The sequence below is a fragment of the Durio zibethinus genome, chromosome 2 (assembly GCF_047325235.1).
Source record: "Durio zibethinus cultivar Kanyao isolate XHJ-2024 chromosome 2, ASM4732523v1, whole genome shotgun sequence".
In the NCBI taxonomy this organism is placed as follows: Eukaryota; Viridiplantae; Streptophyta; class Magnoliopsida; order Malvales; family Malvaceae; genus Durio; species Durio zibethinus.
In genome coordinates this window covers 30,141,855-30,149,171 of record NC_143163.1, presented here as the reverse complement: position 1 = coordinate 30,149,171, position 7,317 = coordinate 30,141,855, and positions in this window count along the sequence as shown.

Sequence of the window (7,317 nt, the reverse complement as noted above, 5' to 3'; positions counted from 1 at the left end):
CTAAGTGTGGGCTTACACATCTTGTTGGGTCAATGTGGTATAGTGATCGTGTAGGCCTTTGGCCTAGTTTCTTGAAGGAGAAATTATTAGCTTCTAGAGAAACTATTGGGCAGAATATTCATCATGTGCTTATCGTAACTGCCCTCTCCGAACTAAGAAAAGTTGTACATCCTCCATCCTTAGGCGGCAAAGGTTTTGACTGCACCCATTGGTGTCTTCCTGGAGTAGATGCTTGGAATGAACTGTTATTTGCAAAATTATTGCGCTACTAGACAGCCTTCTCAATGTTTTTCTTTGAAGAAAGTTAACGTGGGTGTATATAAACATAAATAATTAAAAGCATATAAAGCTCATAACAATTCTTTATTTAGTGATTGTCAACTATGAATAATATTCAGGATTTTGCGAATTAACAAGAAAAATTGCTGAACAATATTTCAAGTGATTTAAGAATTATGTATACAGACAAGATGGAATTAGATTACTTGATTACATTAACTTTATCCCAAGCCATTTTACCATTTTCTTTTACTTCATATGCAAATAAGCCGCATTATTTTTACTCTACCCTTGTAGTGATATCTCTGAGCGCAGAACAGAAAGAGGACGAAATTCAGTAAAGATATCACTACTATTAGGAAGTAGAAATAGTCCAATTTGCTAGTGTTGATATCGTCAGACAACCGATTGGGGCCTTTGCCTTCCCGTCACATCATTCACAACCTGATCACAGAGCTGCTTGCTGGCTTGCCAAAGAAAAGGTGAGATAGATTAGAGAATTTCTGATGCTTCTCATTTGCTCAGGGAACTGTTTGTTGTAAAATTCTATTAGTCCAACGATACTGAATATCTCAGAGAAGAGAAGCCAATCAGGATTAGCCACATGACTGACATTGGAGCAACTCCATCAGGGCCACCATCCAAAAGGGCTAACTGCCTTCTCTATGTTTCAATGAACCCGGAAACTAACATTGTTAGGATTGAGAAAAGGTTCCCAATTCCTATTCATTGGAGAAGTGTGTTCCCACCTTCTAGCTTTTTGATTTCTTCGTGCGCTGGTACTATGACTCAATCATAAGCCATATTGCAATTGCAGTAAGCGTAATGACACCAACTGAACCGGAAGGGATTTTTATGCTGGGACCAAACTTCAAGTCCATCTTCAGGGCTGCTGCTACCGTGAATATTGATTGTTAGTTAATGGCAATGAAGCCAAGGATGCTGGTAAACCAAATTGGGATAACGTTTATAAGGTATTAACGTCTTCAATTTGTTGAACACTACAAATCCTCCATGGATTCACACAAAAACCATCCGGGTTCACTTCATCACCCACAATTGAAGCCACTTTATTTTAGCAACTGACGTGGTGGCAAAAAAAAGAGTTATTCTGTAGACATCTTATTTAGTTCGACAATATTTGTAAATTCGGAAATTTGTTTTTATTTAATTTTTTTTGGGCTTTCAATTGACTTGCTGAGTTAAAATTGGTGGTTGAGTGTAGGGCATAACACTGTGACCCTTGTTGGATTATTGGGTTGTGTATGGGTTCTAAACCAAGTCTGACTTTCTTTTTTTGATGAATTTTATTTTCATCTTATTTATTTCTTCTGTAGAAAATTTTAAAAAATTGAAATTGGAAAAATCGGGAAAAGATAAAGAAAATGATAAATGGTACATTATGAAAATCTAAAATAAAAAGATGGGATTTGGGTGTTCTTGAAATTAATCTTTATGAAGATAAACTTTCAACATTGAATCTTTTAAAGATAAATGTTGAGATAATTTTCAAAATCAATGCCTTTTCTTTTTTTTTTCAATTTATAGTTCTAAATAAGTTGGGATTGAATGCCTATATAAGCAACACCGATCCAATATGATAGTTGAGGCAATCACACGAAGAGAGCAAGTAAAAAAAAGGGGCTGATAGTACGGTTTTAATTTGAAGAGATCAAGTTTGTGGGCATTTGATTTTTTGTTGGAGCTTGATTTAGTTTATTTTTTAAAAAAATCATTATTATTGAAGGATCCAAAAGGCCCAAGGGATTCGAATTGGCATTTCTAGCATTGTTTTGGAAAATTCTTTAAAAGTTTAAATTTTTTGACAATACTTTGAATTTTTTGACTAAAATTCTAACAACATTTGTAGTTTTTAATGACTTTTCTGGGGCCTTCAAATTTTTTGGTGGACATTTGAATTTTTCAACATAATCTTGAATTTCTTAGCAATAATTTCCATAACATGGTCAGATTTGCCGTTGTTGATTCTAGATATTTAGAGGGAATGCAGAGAGGAACGAGCAGAGAGAGAAAAGGGGAGAAGGAAAACTGAAGGCTATTTATTTAGCACCCAAACGACGTCATTTTGGTTTAAAAAAAATTATCAAAACTAGTGTGTCAAACCATTAAGATTCATGTGTCTACCCGGCTTCAACCCTACTTGTACTGTAGGATTCCTTTCTTTATGCTCCTTTTTATTTTAATTCTTTTATGGGTTTTATTTATCTCTTGTTATTTTCTTATTAATTTTTATTTATTTGTTTATTTTTTTGACATATTTTATTTGTTTAAATTTTTTAAAAAGAATTATTAAAGGAAGTGACCCTAAATTATAAAAAAAATATAAAGTTTAAAATAAAATTTTAATAAAATTTGGAAAATAAATCATAATTATTGAAAGATGAAATTCTTAAAAATTATAAATGGATAATTTTCTAAAAATTTTCTATGTGAGAGGCTTTTCTAAATTTGACTCAAATGAAAAAAAATTTTAGATAAAATTTGAACAAAAATAATTAGTATTTATTTTCAAAGTAAAAAATAAACCTTATAAAATTTTGAGAATGAGTTGACAATTATCCAATAATGAGATTTTTAGAAATTTCAAATAACTAATTTTCTAAGAAATTTTAAGATGAAAATTTTCTCTAAATTTAACCTGAATGGTGAAATAATTGAAATAAAATTTTAAGAAAAGTAATTGCATTTATTTTCAAATCAAATAAAAGAAATAGAACTTATAAATTTGTTTAAAAGTATATGAAAATTATCTAAGGATAAAATTTCAAGAAAATAAAAAAAAGTTGACTTTTTAGGAGATTTCTAGGTGAAAAGCTTTTATAAATTCAATCCAAATGGTGGAAGAGTTTAGATAAGATTTCAAAAAAAAATGATTAGCATTTATTTTATTCTAAAAATTAGGAAGTAAATAATGAATAAAGCTCTATGATGAGAGTTTTAAAAATAGCAAATGGATAAGTTTCTAGGATACTTTTAGGTAAGAAAAATATTTCTAAATTTAACTCGAATAGTGAAAAATTTAGATATATTTTCAATAAAATAAAAATTAGAAATAAAACTTACAAAATAAAGAATAAATCCAAGGATGAAATTGTTAATAATTACAAATAAATGATTTTCTAAGAAATTTCTAGGTGAGAAAATATTTTTAAATTTAGTCAAAATAAAGAAGATTTATATATATTTTTATAAAGAAAAACTAATAAAAAATGATTAAGTCTTTTTTCTAACGATGGTGCCTTCTAAGAAAATATATGAGATTTTTGAATGCTCTTGAGTTGAGAAAGTATTTTTAAAAATTCTTACAAATTGATGGAGAAACCTTACAAGTTATTTTCAATATTTAAACATTAAATTTTAATAAAGACCATTAAAACTAGGATCCTTAGGATAATTTGAAATTAGTTGGTACCATTTATACAAAATTAGTTCAAAAACACAAATAAGAACTTGTTCTTTTAGAAGTATAGGTCAAGCTTAGGAAACTCCTAAAAAGATATATTCATTAGGTGACCAATTACACTTAAATAAAAAAACATTGGTGGTGACTCCTCTTGTTGTATCTATCGATATGTTTACGAACTTATATATTATTATAGTTTGGCGACTCTACTAGAGATTATTAATAGAGAGTCATGCCATAAAATTTTAAATTTATCATAATCTTTGGTTTAATGGTCTTAAATTGTAATGATTGTTATTTTGTTGTATACTAACCTCATTTTTTTCCTTTTTTTTTCATTTTTTGCTTGATTTAGGGAGAACTAGGGTTGAAAACTATATATGTTCCTTCATACACAATATCACACTTATTTGCATTACATGAGCTTTACACCTAAGTTCCATCCCTTTTAGGAGGAAATAAAGTACTTACACTTTTGTGAAATGATAATCTCCACAATGACTAGTGATATATCCTACTCAAATTGAATCTTTTTCGTTGGTAGCCAATAATAGGAGAAGATTGGAATGCCTTATTAGTTTGTTATGGACAATAATGTGAGGAACAAATTGGGAACCTTTAGTGGTCAAAATCACTTAGCTCTATATATAGTCCACACTTAAGAGGCTAACCTTAAGATATAGCTATTTTCACCCATTGTTAGATATAACCCAAGTTAGAACACAAAAAAAAATAGTCTTGTTATGTATTGGTTATCTGATTATTTTATTATCTATTTATTTAGTTGATAACTCTATAAAATAGAGTTATTCCTAGTGCTTAATTGAGTATTTTTGCTTAGTTCTTAGTGAAATAAGGTTATTTTTACTCCTAATAGTCTTAATTTTCTATTTTGTAGGAAATCTTGAAGAAAAGAATGAATCTTGAAGAATCTTGATAATTATTGATCAATCTTGGATAATTCTTGATGCATTAGAATGATTCTTGGAATGTTCTTTATATGTTTTAAGTGCATTTTGGTTTTCCTGAAAATCTTAGAAAGAAAGAATGGAAAGATATTCAAGATTGGTTTTGCCAAATTTAGAAGAGTTGGAGTTGTGAATCTTGATGAAAAATGGAAAAAATTCATGCAAGAATCAAAGTAGGTAATTTCAGCAATGAGTGAAGATAGAATTGTAATTTCAAATGAATAAAAGTTCATGGTAGCTTTTGTAGGTGCACATGCATAGGATTACTAATGGATGACATGGCATTAAATCTTTTTTTATTGGTTAAGAAAAATGACGTAGGAATGACATGGTATTAAGTCTTTTTTTATTGGTTAAGAAAAATGACTTGAGGATGATGTGGCATAATGAGGTGGTAATTCTATTTATTTTTCCTACTTGGATTAGGATTTCCTATTCTCATTAGGATTTGGTATTTTTTTTCTACTTGGAATAGGATTTGCATGAGTTATAAAAGACCATTCATTATGGGCAACAAAAGCAAGTGTTTCAATTGAAGAAAAACTCTAATTTTTTTACGAGATTCAAGACCAAGTTGTGTATGCAAATGAAAAGTTCAAGAACATTCAAGACCAATTTGAAGATTATTTTTAGAAGGTTAGTACACCTTAGCCAAATAAATATTCTTAGTGTGCAAGATTCGATTTTAGCATTCTTTTATGCATTCTATGAGTTACTAGAAGATTGTTAAAGTCTAGAATACAAGATGGGTCTATAAGAATTCTTTTAAAGAGTTTCACTTGCATTCAACTTCAAGAAGCTATCTTGGATTAAAGAGATTCAATTAAACTTAAATTATAGGTTGCCAATTAAATATTGCATTGGTAGAATGCTTTAGGGTTTCCTGTACTTATAAATACCTCTTCTAGCTTTTTAAAAAAAGGTAGAGAGGTTAGGGTGATAGACCAATCTTATTAGGGTTTCTTTTAAGCTTTCTTGCTATTAACTTTCAGTTTTTAAAGCTTTCTTGTTCTTTTAAATTTAGTTTATGCACACTTCTATTACATTGTTGATTCAATTAAATTCTATTTTAAAGTTCTTTTCTATTCGGTTTTAATTAGTTTGTTGGAATTATTTTAAAGATTGTTCTTGCTATTTGGTATTAAGTTATGGTTATTCAAGTTGCGTTCTTGCATGATTTTTGCTTAATTAATTGTGGTTTTGCATTCTAGTTTGTTATTAATCTTTCAATTTCAAATTTAAATCTTGTTAAAGCTTTTAGTTTGTGTTTTAGGGTTAAATTTAATTTCAATTGTTGCATACTTGCATGGTTTGCATGATTCAAGTTTAAGTTAGTTGGTTTGCATATTTTGTTGCATAATTTATTTAGTTTGTGTGTTTTATGTTTAAAACAGTTTATGTTATTGATTTTTCATTTGATTTCAAGTTAATTATTGCATATTTTCATCTTAATCATATTCAGCTATTGTGTTTAGGGTTTATTGCATATTTGGTTTAGGGTAATTGGTTAGGGTTTGCATGTTTTGCATGAGATTAGGGTAAATAGAATTAGGTTTTTACTTATTAAGTTGATTTAGATTTTATGGTTTATTTAGGTTTAATTGCATGTTATTAGATTAAATTAAGTCCATAATAGTTTGTTACATGATTTAAGAGCTAATTAGGGTTAGTTAAGGTTTAATCTCTTGTTAGTTTAAATCGGTTTAGGTTGGTAAGTTTAATTTTCATACTTTGCATGTTAATTGGTTTAAGTTACATTTGGTTATTGCATAATTGATTTAGATAGTTTTGGCTTTTTGTTATATGGTTTATCATTGCATGTTTATTAGTTAGTTGGTTGTGATTTAGGTTAATTAGGGTTTAAATTGTTTCGATTTATTGATTTGGATTTGGTTGATTTCGGTTTTATCTCATTTGCATTATATAGTTTTAGTTTTGCTTAATTTTGCTTATTTTTATCTTGTTATTTTCGGTTCACATTAGTTTAATTAGATTCATATTAGTTTGCATGTTTTAGGGTTTAATTTGTTTAGTTCATATTCTATTTTGCATATATATATTATTGATTTGTCTAAGTATAAGTTTGAGTGAAATCATTTTGGTACTTGTCTCTCATATATAATCTTTATGGGAATGAACTTTTCTTATCGCTTTATTACTTGGTACAATTTTGTGCGTTTGTTGATCGCCAAACATTAGTAATTTGACTTTCTATATTTGCATCATTTAAATTGTCATATAAGGAATATTTGCCATATATTAGTTGTTGATAAATAAAATCTCATATCTACATTCATGGAAAGTCAAGTGCAATCAAAGTCTACATCAACTTGTTGCAAATCTTCCCACTAGTCGAATTCCAAGTTAGAGGAAATCCAAAAAAAAGAAGGTGATCGTCTATTTAAAGATTTTGTCTCATCTTTTCCTAAGAGAATTCATCTCGACCTCTAACAAAATAATGTAGTCGATTTAAGCAATGTTTGGAATGTATAAGTAAAATAAGACAGGAAACATTTAAGAATAGATATGGGAACATAGCCTCACTTCACCAAGTGAATATGGACCATAATCTTATCAAAGCTATGATGCAGTTTTGTGATCCCTCTTATAGGTGCTTTGACTTCAATAAAGCAGATATAGTGATAA